The 20,943-nt window shown below is 45.8% G+C and overlaps 2 non-coding genes across 2 annotated transcripts; both read right to left on the minus strand.

Annotated features, from left to right (window-relative positions):
* Window positions 1-11,488: 11,488 nt before the first annotated feature.
* On the minus strand, window positions 11,489-11,558 carry TRNAG-GCC (transfer RNA glycine (anticodon GCC)). Its single transcript has one exon. It is a non-coding gene; the product is annotated as a tRNA-Gly (tRNA).
* Window positions 11,559-15,290: 3,732 nt separating this feature from the next.
* On the minus strand, window positions 15,291-15,360 carry TRNAD-GUC (transfer RNA aspartic acid (anticodon GUC)). The gene has a single exon. It is a non-coding gene; the product is annotated as a tRNA-Asp (tRNA).
* Between the last annotated feature and the right edge of the window lie 5,583 nt (window positions 15,361-20,943).

The following is a 20,943-nucleotide window of genomic DNA, read 5'->3' on the forward strand; positions in this document are numbered from 1 at the left end:
AGAAGATATTAGAACAAATTGTATTGTAAATACGAAGAAAAGTGGGTGAAAAAGAACTTGCCGCGGGCAAGATCTATATCTGCGTCCTTTATATGACGCGTTCGATGCTCTACTACTGAGTTACCATGACAGCTATCCCCCCCGCCACTTTATAGGGTATATATGTGAATTAAACGTTGAAGTGTTAGTCAGCGCCACCAGTAGCCATGGCGGCGAGTGTGGCACACTTTTTTTGAGCCTAATTGGCGTCACGTAGCACGTGAACTTGTTACGAGTGGGCAGCTGACCAATAGTCTCTCATATACAACCTAAAGGCACTAAGTCTGCCAGTACGAGACCCTCGGTAATGAATAAGGAAAGAAGTGTAAACCTAAGGGCTCGTTTTTCCTTGTTTTTATACAATAATAATGATAACTAAGATACAATAATGCCAAAGAAAGTATACGAGAAGATATTAGACCAAATTGTAATGTATACGAAGAAAAGTGGGCGAAAAGATTACTTGCCATGGGCAGGATCTGAAACTACGACCTTCGAATGACGTGTCACAATGCTCTACCACTGATTTATCACGACAGCTATCCCCCAAGCCACTTTATAGGGTTTATTTGTGAAATAAACGTGGGAGTGTCCGTCAGCGTCAGCAGTAGCCATGGCGGCGAGTGTGGGACACTCTTTTTGAGCCTAATTGGCGTCACGTAGCATGTGAACGTGTTACGAGTAGGCAGCTGACCAATAGTCCCTCGTATACAACCTAAAGGCACTAAGTCTGCCAGTACGAGACCCTCGTTAATAAGTAAAGAAAACGTGCATACCTAAGGGCTCATTTTTCCGTGTTTTTAAACAATCAAAATGAGCTCTAACAGACAATATTGCCAAGGAAAGTATAGGGCTAGACATTAGACCAAATTGTACGGTAAATATGAAGAAAAGTGGTTGAAAAGGTAATTTGCGGTGCGTAGAATCTGAGCTTGCGACCTTCGAATGATGCGTTCGAGGCTCTACCACTGAGTTACCGCGAGAGCTATCTCCCCGGCCACTTTATAGGGTTTACATGTGAAATAAATGTAGGAGTATGAGTCAGCGCCACCAGTAGCCCAGGCGGTGAGTGGGGCACACTCTTTTTGACCTTATTTGGCATCACGTAGCACGTGAACGTGTGACGAGTGGGCAGCTGACCAATAGTCTCTCGTAAACAACCTAAAGGCACTAAATCTTGCCAAGGAAAGTATAGCGGAAGATATTAGACCTAATTGTAATGTAAACACGAAGAAAAGTGGGTGAAAAAGAACTTGCCGTGGGCAGGATCTGAACCGGCGACCTTCGAATGACGTGTTCAATGCTCTACCACTGATTTATCACGACAGCTATCTCCCCAGCCACTTTATAGGGTTTATTTGTGAAATAAACGTGGGAGTGTCAGTCAGCGTCACCAGTAGCCATGGCGGCGAGTGTGGTACACTCTTTTTGAGGCTGTTTTGCGTCACGTAGCACGTGAACGTGTTACGAATGGGCAGCTGACCAATGGTCCCTTGTATACAACCTAAAGGCACGAAGTATGCCAGTACGAGACCCTCCTTAATGAATAAGGGAAGAAGTGTATACCTAAGGGCTCGTTTTTCCGTGTTTTTAGACAATAATATTGAGATCTCACAGACAATAATGCCAAGGAAATTATAGGGGAAGGTATTAGACCAAATTTTAATGTAAATACGAAGAAAAGTTGGGAAAAAATATTTTGCCGTGGGCAGGATCCAAACCTGCAACCTTCGAATGACGTTAAATGCTCTACCACTGTGCTACTATGACAGCTCTCCCCCCAGCCACTCTAAAAGGTTTATATGTGAATTACACGTTGAAGTGTCAGTCAGAGCCACCAGTAGCCATGGCGGCGAGTGTGGCCCACTCTTTTTGAGCCTAATTGGCGTCATGTGAACGTGTTACGAGTAGGCAGCTGACCAATAGTCCCTCGTATACAACCTAAAGGCACTAAAGCTGCCAGTACGAGACTCTCGTTAATAAGTAAAGAAAACGTGTATACCTAAGGGCTCGTTTTTCCGTGTTTTTACACAATAAAAATGAGATCTAACAGACAATATTGCCAAGGAAAGTATACGGGAAGACATTAGACCAAATTGTACTGTAAATATGAGGAAAAGTGGGTGAAAAGATAACTTGCTGTGCGTAGGATCTGAGCTTGTGACCTTCGAATGACGCGTTCGATGCTCTACCACTGAGTTGCCCCGACAGCTATCCCCCCGGCCACTTTATAGTGTTTATATGTGATTTAAACGCGGAAGTGTCAGTCAGCGCCCCAGTAGCCATGGCGGCGAGTGTGGTACACCCTTTTTGAGCCTGTTTGGCGCCATGTAGCACGTGAACTTGTTGCGAGTGGGCAGCTGACCAATAGCCTCTCGTATACAGCCTAAAGGCACTAAGTCTGTCAGTACGAGACCCTCGTTAATGAGTAAGGATAGAAGTGTATACCCAAGGGCTTGTTTTTCCGTGTTTTCACACAATATCAAAGAGATCTAACAGACAATAATGCCAAGGAAAGTATACAAGAAGATATTAGACCAAATTGTACTGTAAATATGAAGAAAAGTGGGTGAAAAGATAACTTGCTGTGCGTAGGATCTGAGCTTGCGACTTTCAAATGACACGTTCGATGCTCTACCACTTAGTTACCCCGACAGCTATCCCCCCGGCCACTTTATAGGGTTTATTTGTGAAATAAACGTGCGAGTGTCAGACAGTGTCACCATTATCCGTGGCGGCGAGTGTGGTACACTCTTTTTGAGGCTGATTTGCGTCACGTAGCACGTGAACGTGTTACGAATGGGCAGCTGACCAATTGTCCCTTGTATACAACCTAAAGGCACGAAGTCTGCCAGTACGAGACCCTCGTTATTGAATAAGGGAAGAAGTGTATACCTAAGGGCTCGTTTTTCCGTGTTTTTACAAAAAATAATGAGATCTCACAGACAATAATGCCATGAAAATTATAAGGGAAGGTAGTAGACCAAATTTTAATGTAAATACGAAGAAAAGTTGGGAAAAAGATAACTTGCCGTGGGCAGGATTTGAACCTGCAACCTTCGAATGACGTTCAATGCTCTACCACTGAGTTACCCCGACAGCTATCCCCCCGGCCACTTTATAGGGTTTATATGTGAATTAAATGTATGAGTATGAGTCAGCCCCACCAGTAGCCGTGGCGGTGAGTGTGCCACACTCTTTTTGAGCCTAACTGGCGTCACGTAGCACGTGAACGTGTTACGAGTAGGCAGCTGACCAATAGTCCCTCGTATACAACCTAAAGGCACGAAGTCTGCCAGTACGAGAACCTCGTTAATGAATAAGGGAAGAAGTGTATACCTAAGGGCTCGTTTTTCCGTGTTTTTACACAATAATATTGAGATGTAACAGACAATAATGCCAAGGAAAATATAGGGGAAGATATTAGACCAAATTGTAATGTAAATACGAAGAAAAGTGGGTGAAAAAGAACTTGCCGTGGGCAGGATCTGAACCGGCGACCTTCGAATGACGTGTTCAATGCTCTACCACTGATTTATCACGACAGCTATCTCCCCAGCCACTTTATAGGGTTTATTTGTGAAATAAACGTGGGAGTGTCAGTCAGCGTCACCAGTAGCCATGGCGGCGAGTGTGGTACACTCTTTTTGAGGCTGTTTTGCGTCACGTAGCACGTGAACGTGTTACGAATGGGCAGCTAACCAATGGTCCCTTGTATACAACCTAAAGGCACGAAGTATGCCAGTACGAGACCCTCCTTAATGAATAAGGGAAGAAGTGTATACCTAAGGGCTCGTTTTTCCGTGTTTTTAGACAACAATATTGAGATCTCACAGACAATAATGCCAAGGAAATTATAGGGGAAGGTATTAGACCAAATTTTAATGTAAATACGAAGAAAAGTTGGGAAAAAATATTTTGCCGTGGGCAGGATCCGAACCTGCAACCTTCGAATGACGTTAAATGCTCTACCACAGAGCTACTATGACAGCTCTCCCCCCAGCCACTCTAAAAGGTTTATATGTGAATTACACGTTGAAGTGTCAGTCAGCGCCACCAGTAGCCATGGCGGCGAGTGTGGCCCACTCTTTTTGAGCCTAATTGGCGTCACGTGAACGTGTTACGAGTAGGCAGCTGACCAATAGTCCCTCGTATACAACTTAAAGGCACTAAAGCTGCCAGTACGAGACTCTCGTTAATAAGTAAAGAAAACGTGTATACCTAAGGGCTTGTTTTTCCGTGTTTTCACACAATATCAAAGAGATCTAACAGACAATAATGCCAAGGAAAGTATACGAGAAGATATTAGACCGAATTGTAATGTAAATACGAAGAAATGTGGGTGAAAAGATTACTTGCCATGGGCAGGATCTGGACCTGCGACCTTCGAATGACGTGTTCAATGCTCTACCACTGAGCTACCACGGCAGCTATCGCTCCGCCACATTATAGAGTTTATATGTGAATTAAACGTGGAAAGTCAGTCAGCGCCACCAGTAGCCATGGCGGCGAGCGTGGCACACTCATTTTGAGCCTAATTGGCGTCACGTAGCACGTGAACGTGTTACGAGTGGGCAGCTGACCAATAGTCTCTCGTAAACAACCTAAAGGCACTAAATCTGCCAGTACGAGACCCTCGTTAATAAGTAAAGAAAACGTGTATACCTATGGGCTCGCTTTCCCGTGTTTTTAAACAATATATTGATATATAACAGACAATAATGCCTTGAAAAGTGTAGGGGAAGATATCACACCAAATGGTAATGTATATGAAGAAAAGTGGGTGAAAAGATAACTTGCCGTGGGAAGGCTCCAAACCTGCGACCTTCGAATGACGCGTTCGATGCTCTACCACTGATTTACCACGGCAGCTATTCCCCCAGCCACTTTATAGGGTTTATATGTGAATTAAACGTGGGAGTGTCAGTCAGCGCCACCAGTAGCCATGGCAGCGAGTGTGGTACACTCTTTTTGAGCCGGTTTGGCGTCACCTAGCTTGTGAACTTGTTACGAGTGGGCACCTGACCAATAGTCCCTCGTATACAACCTAAAGGTGCTAAGTCTGCCAGTACGAGACCCTCGTTAATGAATAAGGGAAGAAGTGTATACCTAAGGGCTCGTTTTTCCGTGTTTTTACAGCATATTATTGAGCTGTAACAGACAATAATGCCAAGAAAAGTATAGGGGAAGATATTAGACCTAATTGTAATGTAAATACGAAGAAAAGTGGGTGAAAAAGAACTTGCCGTGGGCAGGATCCGAACCTGCGACCTTCGAATGACGCGTCCGATGCTTTACCACTGAGCTACCACGACAGCTGTCCTCCAGCCACTTTATAGGGTTTATATGTGAATTAAACGAAGAAGTGTCAGTCAGCGCCACAAGTAGCCATGGCGGCGAGTGTGGCACATTCTTTTTGAGCCTAATTGGCGTCACGTAGCACGTGAACGTGTTACGAGTGGGCAGCTGACCAAAAGTCCCTCGTATACAACCTAAAGGCTATAAGTCTGCCATTAAGAAACCTTCGTTAATGAGTAAGGAAAGAAGTGTATACCCAAGTTCTTGTTTTTCCGTGTTTTCACACAATATTAAGGAGATCTAACATACAATATTGCCAAGGAAAGTATACAAGAAGATATTAGACGAAATTGTAATGTAGATACGAAGAAAAGTGGGTGAAAAGATTACTTGCCATGGGCAGGATCTGAACCTACGACCTTCGAATGACGTGTTCATTGCTCTACCACTGATTTACCATGACAGCTATCCCCCCAGCCACTTTATAGGGTTTATTTGTGAAATAAACGTGGGAGTGTCAGTCAGCGTCACCAGTAGCAATGGCGGCGAGTGTGGTAGACTCTTTTTGAGGCTTTTTGTCGTCACGTAGAATGTGAACGTGTTACGAATTGGCAGCTGACCAATGGTCTCTTGTACACAACCTAAAGGCACGAACTCTGCCAGTACGAGACCCTCGTTAATGAATAAGGAAAGAAGTGTATACCTAAGGGCTCGTTTTTCTGTGTTTTTACACAATAATACTGAGATCTCACAGACAATAATGCCATGAAAATTATAAGGGAAGGTAGTAGACCAAATTTTAATGTAAATACGAAGAAAAGTTGGGAAAAAAATAACTTGCCGTGGGCAGGATTTGAACCTGCAACCTTCGAATGACGTTCAATGCTCTACCACTGAGTTACCCCGACAGCTATCCCCCCGGCCACTTTATAGGGTTTATATGTGAATTAAATGTAGGAGTATGAGTCAGCCCCACCAGTAGCCATGGCGGTGAGTGTGCCACACTCTTTTTGCGCCTAACTGGCGTCACGTAGCACGTGAACGTGTTACGAGTAGGCAGCTGACCAATAGTCCCTCGTATACAACCTAAAGGCACTAAGTCTGCCAGTACGAGACCCTCGTTAATAGGTAAAGAAAACGTGTATACTTAAGGGCTCGTTTTTCCGTGTTTTTAAACAATAATAATGAGACCTAACAGACAATATTGCCAAAGAAAGTATAGGGCAAGACATTAGACCAAATTGTACTGTAAATATGAAGAAAAGTGGGTGAAAAGATAACTTGCTGTGCGTAGGATCTGAGCTTGCGACTTTCAAATGACACGTTCGATGCTCTACCACTTAGTTACCCCGACAGCTATCCCCCCGGCCACTTTATAGGGTTTATTTGTGAAATAAACGTGCGAGTGTCAGACAGTGTCACCATTATCCGTGGCGGCGAGTGTGGTACACTCTTTTTGAGGCTGATTTGCGTCACGTAGCACGTGAACGTGTTACGAATGGGCAGCTGACCAATTGTCCCTTGTATACAACCTAAAGGCACGAAGTCTGCCAGTACGAGACCCTCGTTATTGAATAAGGGAAGAAGTGTATACCTAAGGGCTCGTTTTTCCGTGTTTTTACAAAAAATAATGAGATCTCACAGATCATAATGCCAAGAAAATTATAGGGGAAGGTAGTAGACCAAATTTTTGTGTAAATACGAAGAAAACTTGGGAAAAAATTAACTTGCCGTGGGCAGGATCCCAACCTGCAACCTTCGATTGACATAAATGCTCTACCACTGAGCTACCACAACAGCTTTCTCCCCAGCCACTTTAAAGGGTTTATATACGAATTACACGTTGAAGTGTCAGTCAGCACCACCAGTTGCCATGGCGGCGAGTGTGGCGCACTCTTTTTGAGCCTAATTGGCGTCACGTGAACGTGTTACGAGTAGGCAGCTGACCAATAGTCCCTCGTATACAACCTAAAGACACTAAAGCTGCCAGTACGAGACCCTCGTTAATGAATAAGCGAAGAAGTGTATACCTAAGGGCTCGCTTTTCCGTGTTTTTACACAATAATATTGAGATGTAACAGACAATAATGCCAAGGAAAGTATAGGGGAAGATATTAGACGAAATTGTAATGCAAATACGAAGAAAAGTGGGTGAAAAAGAACTAGCCGTGGGCAAGATCCAAATCTGCGTCCTTCGAATGACGCGTTCGATGCTTTACCATTGAGTTTCCACGACAGCTATCCCCCCGGCCACTCTATAGGGTTTATATGTGAATTAAACGTTGAAGTGTCAGTCAGCGCCACCAGTAGTCATGGCGGCGAGTGTGGCACACTCTTTTTCAGCCTAATTGGCGTCACGTAGCACGTGAACGTGTTACGAGTAGGCAGCTGAACAATAGTCCCTCGTATAAAACCTAAAGGCACTAAGTCTGCCAGTACGAGACCCTCGTTAATAAGTAAAGAAAACGTGTATACCTAAGTGCTCGTTTTTCCGTGTTTTTACACAATAATAATGAGATCTCACAGACAATAATGCCAAGGAAATTATAGGGAAGGTAGTAGACCAAATTTTATTGTAAATACGAAGAAAAGTTGGGAAAAAGATAACTTGCCGTGGGCAGGATTCGAACCTGCGACCTTCGAATGACATTCAATGCTCTACCACTGGGCTACCACAACAGCTATCCCGCCAGCAACTTTATAGGGTTTATAAGTGAAATAAACGTTGAAATGTCAGTCAGCGCCACAAGTTGCCATGGCGGTGAGTGTGCCACACTCTTTTTGAGCCTAACTGGCGTCACGTAGCACGTGAACGTGTTACGAGTAGGCAGCTGACCAATAGTCCCTCGTATACAACCCAAAGGCACTAAGTCTGCCAGTACGAGACCCTTGTTAATAGGTAAAGAAAACGTGTATACTTAAGGGCTCGTTTTTCCGTGTTTTTAAACAATAAAAATGAGACCTAACACACAATATTGCCAAGGAAAGTATAGGACAAGACATTAGACCAAATTGTACTGTAAATATGAAGAAAAGTGGGTGAAAAGATAACTTGCTGTGCGTAGGATCTGAGCTTGCGACTTTCGAATGACACGTTCGATGCTCTACCACTGAGTTACCCCGACAGCTATCCCCCCAGCCACTCTAAAAGGTTTATATGTGAATTACACGTTGAAGTGTCAGTCAGCGCCACCAGTAGCCATGGCGGCGAGTGTGGCCCACTCTTTTTGAGCCTAATTGGCGTCACGTGAACGTGTTACGAGTAGGCAGCTGACCAATAGTCCCTCGTATACAACCTAAAGGCACTAAAGCTGCCAGTACGAGACTCTCGTTAATAAGTAAAGAAAACGTGTATACCTAAGGGCTCGTTTTCCCGTGTTTTTACACAATAAAAATGAGATCTAACAGACAATAATGCCAAGGAAAGTATACGAGAAGATATTAGACCGAATTGTAATGTAAATACGAAGAAATGTGGGTGAAAAGATTACTTGCCATGGGCAGGATCTGGACCTGCGACCTTCGAATGACGTGTTCAATGCTCTACCACTGAGCTACCACGGCAGCTATCGCCCCGCCACATTATAGAGTTTATATGTGAATTAAACGTGGAAAGTCAGTCAGCGCCACCAGTAGCCATGGCGGCGAGCGTGGCACACTCATTTTGAGCCTAATTGGCGTCACGTAGCACGTGAACGTGTTACGAGTGGGCAGCTGACCAATAGTCTCTCGTAAACAACCTAAAGGCACTAAATCTGCCAGTACGAGACCCTCGTTAATAAGTAAAGAAAACGTGTATACCTATGGGCTCGCTTTCCCGTGTTTTTAAACAATATAATGATATATAACAGACAATAATGCCTTGAAAAGTGTAGGGGAAGATATCACACCAAATGGTAATGTATATGAAGAAAAGTGGGTGAAAAGATAACTTGCCGTGGGAAGGCTCCAAACCTGCGACCTTCGAATGACGCGTTCGATGCTCTACCACTGATTTACCACGGCAGCTATTCCCCCAGCCACTTTATAGGGTTTATATGTGAATTAAACGTGGGAGTGTCAGTCAGCGCCACCAGTAGCCATGGCAGCGAGTGTGGTACACTCTTTTTGAGCCGGTTTGGCGTCACCTAGCTTGTGAACTTGTTACGAGTGGGCACCTGACCAATAGTCCCTCGTATACAACCTAAAGGTGCTAAGTCTGCCAGTACGAGACCCTCGTTAATGAATAAGGGAAGAAGTGTATACCTAAGGGCTCGTTTTTCCGTGTTTTTACAGCATATTATTGAGCTGTAACAGACAATAATGCCAAGAAAAGTATAGGGGAAGATATTAGACCTAATTGTAATGTAAATACGAAGAAAAGTGGGTGAAAAAGAACTTGCCGTGGGCAGGATCCAAACCTGCGACCTTCGAATGACGCGTCCGATGCTTTACCACTGAGCTACCACGACAGCTGTCCTACAGCCACTTTATAGGGTTTATATGTGAATTAAACGAAGAAGTGTCAGTCAGCGCCACAAGTAGCCATGGCGGCGAGTGTGGCACACTCTTTTTGAGCCTAATTGGCGTCACGTAGCACGTGAACGTGTTACGAGTGGGCAGCTGACCAAAAGTCCCTCGTATACAGCCTAAAGGCACTAAGTCTGCCATTAAGAAACCCTCGTTAATGAGTAAGGAAAGAAGTGTATACCCAAGTGCTCGTTTTTCCGTGTTTTCACACAATATTAAGGAGATCTAACATACAATATTGCCAAGGAAAGTATACAAGAAGATATTAGACCAAATTGTAATGTAGATAAGAAGAAAAGTGGGTGAAAAGATTACTTGCCATGGGCAGGATCTGAACCTATGACCTTCGAATGACGTGTTCATTGCTCTACCACTGATTTACCATGACAGCTATCCCCCCAGCCACTTTATAAGGTTTATTTGTGAAATAAACGTGGGAGTGTCAGTCTGCGTCACCGGTAGCAATGGCGGCGAGTGTGGTACACTCTTTTTGAGGCTTTTGTCGTCGCGTAGCACGTGAACGTGTTACGGGTAGGCAGCTGACCAATAGTCCCTCGTATACAACCTAAAGGCACGAAGTCTGCCAGTACGAGACCCTCGTAAATGAATAAGGGAAGAAGTTTATACCTAAGGGCTCGTTTTTCCGTGTTTTTACACAATAATATTGAGATGTAACAGACAATAATGCCAAGGAAAATATAGGGGAAGATATTAGACCAAATTGTAATGTAGATACGAAGAAAAGTGGGCGAAAAAATTACTTGACATGGGCAGGATCTGAACCGGCGTCCTTCGAATGACGTGTTCAATGCTCTACCACTGATTTATCACGACGGCTATCCCCCGGCCACTTTCTAGGGTTTATTTGTGAAATAAACGTGGGAGTGTCAGACAGTGTCACCATTATCCGTGGCGGCGAGTGTGGTACACTCTTTTTGAGGCTGTTTTGCGTCACGTAGCACGTGAACGTGTTACGAATGGGCAGCTGACCAATTGTCCCTTGTATACAACCTAAAGGCACGAAGTCTGCCAGTGCGAGACCCTCGTTAATGAATAAGGGAAGAAGTGTATACCTAAGGGCTCGTTTTTCCGTGTTTTTACAAAAAATAATGAGATCTCACAGACCATAATGCCAAGAAAATTATAGGGGAAGGTAGAAGACCGAATTTTTGTGTAAATACGAAGAAAACTTGGGGAAAAAATAACTTGCCGTGGGCAGGATCCCAACCTGCAACCTTCGATTGACGTAAATGCTCTACCACTGAGCTACCACAGCAGCTTTCTCCCCAGCCACTTTAAAGGGTTTATATGTGAATTACACGTTGAAGTGTCAGTCAGCACCACCAGTTGCCATGGCGGCGAGTGTGGCCCACTCTTTTTGAGCCTAATTGGCGTCACGTGAACGTGTTACGAGTAGGCAGCTGACCAATAGTCCCTTGTATACAACTAAAGGCACTAAGTCTGCCAGTACGAGACCCTCATTATTAAGTACAGAAAACGTGTATACCTAAGTGGTCGTTTTTCCGTGTTTTTACACAATAATAATGAGATCTCACGGACAATTATGCCAAGGAAATTATAGGGGAAGATAGTAGACCAAATTTTATTGTAAATACGAAGAAAAGTTGGGAAAAAGATAACTTGCCGTGGGCAGGATTTGAACCTGCGACCTTCGAATGGCGTTCAATGCTCTACCACTGAGCTACCACGACAGCTATCCCCCCCCCGCCACTTTATAGGGTTTATATGTGAATTAAACGTTGAAGTGTCAGTCAGCGCCACCAGTAGCCATAGCGGCGAGCATGGCACACTCTTTTTGAGCCTAATTGGCGTCACGTAGCATGTGAACGTATTACGAGTAGGCAGCTGACCAATAGTCTCTCGTATACAAAATAAAAGCCCTAAGTCTGCCAGTACGAGACCCTCGTTAATAAGTAAAGAAAACGTGTATACCTAAGGGCTCGTTTTTCCGTGTTTTTAAACAATAAAAATGACATCTAACCGATAATATTGCCAAGGAAAGTATAGGGCAAGACATTAGACCAAATTGTACTGTAAATACGAAGAAAAATGGGTGAAAAGATAATTTGCTGTGCGTAGAATCTGAGCTTGTGACCTTCGAATCATGCGTTCGAGGCTCTACCACTGAGTTACCACGAGAGCTATCTCCCCGGCCACTTTATAGGGTTTATATGTGAAATAAATGTAGGAGTATGAGTCAGCGCCACCAGTAGCCCCGGCGGTGAGTGGGGCACACTCTTTTTGAGCCTGTTTGGCCTCACGCAGCACGTGAACTTGTTACGAGTGGGCAGCTGACCAATAGTCTCTCGCATAACCCCTCAAGGCACTAAGTCTGCCAGTACGAGACCCTCGGCAATGAATAAGGAAAGAAGTGTATACCTAAGGGCTCGTTTTTCCGTGTTTTTATACAATAATAATAATATATAACAGACAATAATGCCAAGAAAAGTATAGGGGAAGATATTAGACCAAATGTTATTGTAAATATGAAGAAAAGTGGGTGAAAAGATAACTTACCTTGGGGAGGATCGAAACCTGTGACCTTCGAATGACGCGTTCGATGCTCTACCACTGATTTACCACGAATGCTATCCCCCCAGCCACTTTATAGGGTTTATATAGGGCTTAAACGGGGAAGTGTCAGTCAGCGCCACCAGTAGCCATGGCGGCGAGTGTGGCACAATCTTTTTGAGCCTAATTGGCGTCACGTAGCACAAGAACGTGTTACGAGTGGGCAGCTGACCAATCGTCCCTCATATACAACCTAAATGCACTAAGTCTGCCAGTAAGAAATCCTCGTTAATTAGTAAGGAAAGAAGTGTATACCCAAGAGCTCGTTTTTCCGTGTTTTCACACAATATTAAGGAGATCTAACATACAATAATGCCAAGGAAAGTATACGAGAAGATATTAGACCAAATTGTAATGTATACGAAGAAAAGTGGGCGAAAAAGAACTTGCCGTGGGCAGGATCCAAACCTGCGACCTTCGAATGACGCGTTGGATGCTATACCACTGAGCTACCACGACAGCTGTCCTCCAGCCACTTTATAGGGTTTATATGTGAATTAAACATGAGAGTGTCGGTCAGCGCCACCAGTAGCCATGGCGGCGAGTGTGGCACACTATTTTTGAGCCTGATTGGCGTCACGTAGCTTGTGAACCTGTGACGAGTGGGCAGCTGACCAATAGTCTCTCGTAAACAACCTAAATTCACTAAATCTTGCCAAGGAAAGTATAGGGCAAGATATTAGACCGAATTGTAATGTAAATACGAAGAAAAGTGGGTGAAAAAGAACTTGCCTTGGCCAGGATCCGAACCTGCGACCTTCGAATGACGCGTTCGATGCTTTACCACTGAGCTACCACGACAGGTTTCCTCCAGCCACTTTATATGGTTTATATGTGAATTAAACATGGGAGTGTCGGTCAGCGCCACAGTAGCCATGGCGGCGAGTGTGGCACACTCTTTTTGAGCCTATTTGGCGTCACGTAGCACGTGAACGTGTTACGAGTAGGCAGCTGACCAATAGTCCCTCGTATACAACCAAATGCACGAAGTCTGCCAGTACGAGACCCTCGTTAATGAGTAAGGGAAGAAGTGTATACCTAAGGGCTCGTTTTTCCGTGTTTTTACACAATAATATTGAGATGTAACAGACAATAATGCCAAGAAAAGTATAGGGGAAGATATTAGACTAAATTGTAATGTAAATACGAAGAAAAGTGGGCGAAAAGATTACTTGCCATGGGCAGAATCTGAACCGGCGACCTTCGAATGACGTGTTCAATGCTCTACCACTGATTTATCACGACAGCTATCTCCCAGCCACTTTATTGGGTTTTTTTGTAAAATAAACGTGGGAGTGTCAGTCAGTGTCACCAGTAGCCGTGGCGGCGAGTGTGGTACAATCTTTTTGAGGCTGTTTTGCGTCACGTAGCACGTGAACGTGTTACGAATGGGCAGCTGACCAATGGTCCCTTGTATGCAACCTAAAGGCACGAAGTCTGCCAGTATGAGACCCTCGTTAATGAATAAGGGAAGAAGTGCATACCTAAGGGCTCGTTTTTCCGTGTTTTTACACAATATTATTGAGATGTAACAGACAATAATGCCAAGTAAAGTATAGGGGAAGATATTAGACCTAATTGTAATGTAAATACGAAGAAAAGTGGGTGAAAAAGAACTTGCTGTGGGCAGGATCCGAAGCTGCGACCTTCGAATGACGCGTTCGATGCTTTACCACTGAGCTACCACGACAGCTGTCCTCCAGCCACTTTATAGGGTTTATATGTGAATTAAACATGAGAGTGTCGGTCAGCGCCACCAGTAGCCATGGCGGCAAGTGTGGCACACTCTTTTTGAGCCTATTTGGCGTCACGTAGCTTGTGAACCTGTGACGAGTGGGCAGCTGACAAATAGTCTCTTGTAAACAACCTAAAGGCACTAAATCTTGCCAAGGAAAATATAGGGCAAGATATTAGACCTAATTGTAGTGTAAATACGAAGAAAAGTGGGTGAAAAAGAACTTGCCTTGAGCAGGATCCGAACCTGCGACCTTCGGATGACGCGTTCGATGCTTTACCACTGAGCTACCACGACAGCTTTCCTCCAGCCACTTTATATGGTTTATATGTGAATTAAACATGGGAGTGTCGGTCAGCGCCACCAGTAGCCATGGCGGCGAGTGTGGCACACTCTTTTTGAGCCTATTTGGCGTCACGTAGCACGTGAACGTGTTACGAGTAGGCAGCTGACCAATAGTCCCTCGTATACAACCTAAAGGCACGAAGTCTGCCAGTACGAGACCCTCGTTAATGAGTGAAGAAAGAAGTGTATACCTAAAGGCTCGTTTTTCCGTGTTTTTACACAATATTATTGAGATGTAACAGACAATATTGCCAAGGAAAGTATAGGGGAAGAAATTAGACCAAATTGTAAAGTAAATACGAAGAAAAGTGGGCGAAAAGATTACTTGCCATGGGCAGGATCTGAACCTGCGACCTTCGAATGACGTGTTCAATGCTCTACCACTGATTTATCACGACAGCTATCTCCCAGCCACTTTATTGGGTTTATTTGTAAAATAAGCGTGGGAATGTCAGTCAGTGTCACCAGTAGCCGTGGCGGCGAGTGTGGTACACTCTTTTTGAGGCTGTTTTGCGTCACGTAGCACGTGAACGTGTTACGAATGGGCAGCTGACCAATGGTCCCTTGTATACAACCTAAAGGCACGAAGTCTGCCAGTATGAGACCCTCGTTAATGAATAAGGGAAGAAGTGTATACATAAGGGCTCGTTTTTCCGTGTTTTTACACAGTATTATTGAGATGTAACAGAAAATAATGCCAAGGAAAGTATAGGGGAAGATATTAGACCAAATTTTAATGTAAATACGAAGAAAAGTTGGGAAAAAGATAACTTGCCGTGGGCAGGATTTGAACCTGCGACCTTCGAATGACGTTCAATGCTCTACCACTGAGCTACCACGACAGCTATCTCCTCCCGCCGCTTTATAGGGTTTATAAGTGAATTAAACGTTGAAGTGTCAGTCAGCGCCACCAGTAGCCATATCGGCGAGTGTGGCACACTCTTTTTGAGCCTAATTGGCATCACGTAGCATGTGAACGTGTTACGAGTAGGCAGCTGACCAATAGTCCCTCGCATACAACCTAAAGGCACTAAGTCTGCCAGTACGAGACCCTCGTTAATAAGTAAAGAAAACTTGTATACCTAAGGGCTCATTTTTCGTGTTTTTAAACAATAAAAATGAGATCTAATCGATAATATTGCCAAGGAAAGTATAGGGTAAGGCATTAGACCAAATTGTGCTGTATTTATGAAGAAAAATGGGTGAAAAGATAATTTGCTGTGCGTAGAATCTGAGCTTGCGACCTTAGAATCATGCGTTCGAGGCTCTACCACTGAGTTACCACGAGAGCTATCTCCCCGGCCACTTTATAGGGTTTATATGTGAAATAATTGTAGGAGTATGAGTCAGCGCCACCAGTAGCCCTGGCGGTGAGTGGGGCACACTCTTTTTGAGCCTGTTTGGCGTCACGTAGCACGTGAACTTGTTACGAGTGGGCAGCTGACCAATAGTCTTTCGCATAACCCCTAAAGGCACTAAGTCTGCCAGTACGAGACCCTCGGTAATGAATAAGGAAAGAAGTGTATACCTAAGGGCTCGTTTTTCCGTGTGTTTATACAATAATAATGATATATAACAGACAATAATGCCAAGGAAAGTATAGGGGAAGATATTAGACCAAATGTTATTGTAAATATGAAGAAAAGTGGGTGAAAAGATAACTTACCTTGGGGAGGATCAAAACCTGTGACCTTCGAATGACGCGTTCAATGCTCTACCACTGATTTACCACGACAGCTATCCCCCCAGCCACTTTATAGGGTTTATATTGTAACGAACAAATACAGTGCCGGAAGCTAAAACAGCTATTTATTAATGGCGAACTTGTGCCCGTCAACTAAACACACAAAGGTCGTGAGCTCACTGGTCAAAACCTCGTCAACTTCTCTTGCGTCTCGCCTCGAGCTGCTCCTCGAAAAACCACCAGCGTTCCTTGTCCAGCGCGTGATGTGGAGACACCTGCAGCCAGCGTTGCATGGCGTGTTGGCGCGTTTAGCTTGGCGCGTTTAGCTTGGCGCGTTTGGCTTGTCAGTTGGTGTGGCAGCTCCTCGAAAAACCACCAGCGTTCCTTGTCCAGCGCGTGATGTGGAGACACCTGCAGCCAGCGTTGCATGGCGCGTTGGCGCGTTTAGCTTGGCGCGTTTGGCTTGTCAGTTGGTGTGGCAGAATTCATAAGAGCAGGAAGCGGGGCAAGACTTCGGTAGGTGCCTAACAACATGCGGCATTAGTCCCCCTCCCGAAACGCATCGTCCCGATGCGTACGCTGACGTCGAACAGTTTTGTAAAGGAGTATTTATCTGATGTTTGAGCACATATATCAGTTGTCTCGTTCAGTGCCTTTCGTAGTACGGTTTCATTCGTACTACATGTACGACTTCTGGGCGATTCCTGCGTCGGGTTGAGCACACTTGCCCTTCAGGAATTACTTCGTAGTTTAGCGTGCCTAACTGGCGAAGTACTTTGTAAGGGCCGAAATAGCGCCGCATCAGTTTTTCCGATAGGCCAGGTGCGCGTATAGGTGTCCACACCCACACTTTGTCTCCGGGGTTGTACTGTACGTCTTTCCGCTTCAGATTATAGCGACTTGCATCGGAGCCTTGTTGCAAAATGATACGATGTCTTGCCAATTGCCGTGCCTCTTCTGCCCTTTCTATGTAGTCACTGATGTGTGGGTCACTCTCATTCGAATCGTTGATAGGTAACATCGCGTCTAAGGTCGTTGTGACCGTCCGACCATAAACAAGTTGAAATGGCGTGAAATGTGTCGTTTCCTGTACTGCGGTATTAGACGCAAATGTTGCATAAGGCAAAATACTGTCCCATGTCTGGTGCTCAACGTCCACATACATCGAGATCATGTCGGCGAGAGTTCTATTGAGCCTTTCGGTTAATCCGTTTGTTTGCGGATGGTATGCTGTAGTTTTTCTATGATCGGTGTGGGTGAGCTTCATAACAGACTGCATCAAACGGGCAGTAAATGCTGTTCCTTTGTCTGTAATGACAACCTGTGGTGCGCCATGTCGAAGTACAATCTGAGTGACGAAAAACTGGGCTACTTCGTTCGCCGTTCCTTTCGCGAGAGGTGATGTCTCAGCATATCGAGTCATGTAGTCTGTTGCTACCACAATCCAGCGCTTTCCCGATGAAGAGAGAGGAAATGGACCAAGCAAATCCATTCCCACTTGCTGAGATGGCCCTTTTGGTGGCTCTATTGGTTGCAACAGACCCGCTGGTTTCGATGGTGGTATTTTACGTCTCTTGCAATCGCGGCATGACTTAACATAATGGTGCACCGAATCCCTTAATTTCGGCCAATAATACTTGCGGCGAATTCTGGCCAAAGTGCGACTACTACCCATATGGCCAGCCGATGGGTCGTCATGACACGCTTCTAAGATTTCTGCTCGCAGTGATGATGGTACAAGAAGCAGAAACGTCTCACCGGTGTTTACGAAGTTGCGCTTGTATAGGACGTCGTTCCGGACGACATAGGATGTCAAACCACGGACGAAAACTCGTGGTACCTCAATTTCGTGACCCTCCAAGTATTGGATAAGCGGGCGTAGTTCCGGGTCCTCTTGCTGAAGACGAGCCATGTCCGACACATTCAGAACTCCAAGAAATGGGATGTCTTGTTCTTGGTCAGATGATGGAGACTCAACAGGTGCGCGAGACAGGCAATCCGCGTCATTGTGCTTGAGACCGGACTTGTAGACCACAGTGATGTCGTGTTCCTGCAGACGCAGGCTCCATCTAGCAAGTCTTCCTGAAGGGTCCTTGATGTTTGCCAGCCAACACAATGAATGATGATCACTGATTGCTCGAAACGGTCTGCCGTAGAGGTATGGGCGAAACTTGCTGATGGCCCATATAACTGCGAGACACTCTTTCTCTGTCGCTGAGTAATTAGACTCAGCATTCGATAGAGTGCGGCTCGCGTAAGCAATGACCTTTTCTTCTCCATTCTGCCACTGAACGAGGATGGCACCGAGGCCAACGTTACTCGCGTCGGTATGTATGTCTGTATCGGCCTCTTCGTCAAAATGTGCAAGTATTGGAGGAGACTGCAAACGGCGTCGCAACTCTGAGAAAGCCGCTTCTTGTTCCTCCCGCCAAGAGAATGGTACACTTTCTTTTGTTAGCCGTGTCAAAGGCTCAGCGATTTTAGCAAAGTTTTCAACAAAGCGTCTGTAGTAGGCACATAGTCCCAGGAATCGTCTGACGGCCTTTTTGTCTTGCGGTTTCGGAAATTTTTCAACTGCTGCAATCTTTTCCGGGTCTGGGCGGATGCCTTCCGCACTAACTATGTGCCCGAGGAACCGAAGCTGACGAAATCCAAAGTGACACTTTTGCGGTTTGATGGTCAGTGCTGCCACGCGAATGGCATCCAGTACCATTCTCAGTCGGTCGATGTGCTGGTCGAAGGTTGAAGAAAAAACCACTACATCGTCGAGGTAGACGAGACACGATTGCCACTTGAGTCCGGAGAGCACAGTGTCCATCATCCTTTGGAAGGTAGCGGGAGCAGAGCACAAACCGAAAGGGAGCACTTTGAACTCGTATAGTCCGTCTGGGGTCACAAACGCCGTCTTCTCGCGATCTCGTTCGTCCACCTCGATCTGCCAATATCCACTTTTTAAGTCCAATGATGAAAAGAAATGAGCATTGCGTAACTTATCCAAGGCATCATCGATCCGCGGAAGGGGGTAAACATCGCGCTTTGTGACTTGGTTCAGCTTTCTGTAGTCAACGCAAAACCGCAGAGTGTTGTCCTTCTTTTTGACTAGCACTACCGGTGATGCCCACGGACTGTTGGATGGCTGGATTACATCATCGTTGAGCATTTCCTGCACTTGGTTCTTGATGGCTTCCCTTTCTTTTGGCGCTACTCGGTATGGGCGCTGATGCACAGGTCTCACGTGTTCTTCGACCACGATACGGTGCTTTGCGGCGGGAGTACGTCCGACTTTCGACGAGGTGGAGAAGCACTCGGCGAACTCTGTGATGAGGTCCGCAATCTGTTGCTTCTGAGATGACGAGAGCTCTCTGTCAATGTCTACTGACTGGAGTACGTTATCTACTGTCTCTGAAGCTTTGTCAAGAGTGCAAACATCTGAGACTTGCACGTACTCATGCAGCGATGCTACGGATGTTCCCTTCGCAACATGCTGCAGCTCATTTCGAAAGTTAGTTAATAGGACATACGCACATCCATCACGAAGGCTCACCAGGCCTCTTGCCATGCATAGTCCTTTTTCTAGTAGCAGTCCGATGTTTCCGTCAGCTAATCCGTCACAGTCACGAAGAACTTCACTCCTCACAAGAACGGTCACACTGGAACGTGGCGGCACGGTTACATCTTCGTCCACAATGCGGAGAGGTAGAACGATTGGTTTTTCCGCATGACAGAAGGCGATGGCATTCTCCGTAGAAAAGGAAACCTGGGACTCTTGCAAGTCAATGACTGCACTGTTTGTTTGCAAAAAGTCCATGCCTCTAATCAGTTCCCGGGAGCACTCAGGAAGCACAATAAAGCTGCCGACATACACAAATCCTCTTATTCCTATCCTTGCGGTGCATAACCCCACGGGGCTAACTAAGTGCCCTCCAGCGGTACGTATCTGAGGTCCGGTCCACTCGGTCATCACCTTCTTAAGCTTCTTTGCGAGAGCATTACTGACAACGGAATAGTCTGCACCAGTATCTATTAGCGCAACGGCCTCGACGTCGTCGATCGTGACTAATATCTCGGAGGTAACGTCGCTACTACTGCACTTGACCGTCGTTGCGTAACTGCCACCGTCCTGTCGGGCTAACAATGGAGGGTCTTCAGTTGTCAGTATATCAGCGGCCTCACCTCCAGAGGTCGCTGGCTCTAGTTTTCCCGCCGCGGGCTAGGTGAACGTGATCTTCGGAGATTTGATGACGGACGAGGACTCGGCGACCGATAGCGCATCGGTGCTGTCGAACGCGACTCCCGTTGTTGCGTGTCTTGAGGGGAATAGCGTGAAGACAAGTATTCTTCGATTTCGTAGGGCCGTTCACCGTTCCGTGGGCATGGTGCATTGACTGGAAAACCACGCAGTCCCGCTCGACGATACTGGCACGCCCGGTAAAGGTGACCTGCTTCTCCGCAGTGGTAGCAAAGGGGCCGCCGGTCTACAGTGCGCCATACATCGCTCTTACGTGGTCTTGCTTACGGCATGGGTAGCGGCGTACTCGGAGAAAACGTCGGAGGCATCACAGCAGTCGCAGCCGTCCGATTCATGCGTCCGAGGTCCTGTCGTACAGCTTGCGCGTACGACAACTGAGGCGGAGGCTCCGGTTGTGCGCGCTGTAGAACCTGAGGTTGTGGTTGTAGAACCACTTGCCGCACTTCTTCGCGCACAACGTCGGCAAGTGAGGACATCGCTGGATGAGCTTGA

This window comes from Rhipicephalus microplus, chromosome 7 (genome assembly GCF_043290135.1).
Source record: "Rhipicephalus microplus isolate Deutch F79 chromosome 7, USDA_Rmic, whole genome shotgun sequence".
In the NCBI taxonomy this organism is placed as follows: domain Eukaryota; kingdom Metazoa; phylum Arthropoda; class Arachnida; order Ixodida; family Ixodidae; genus Rhipicephalus; species Rhipicephalus microplus.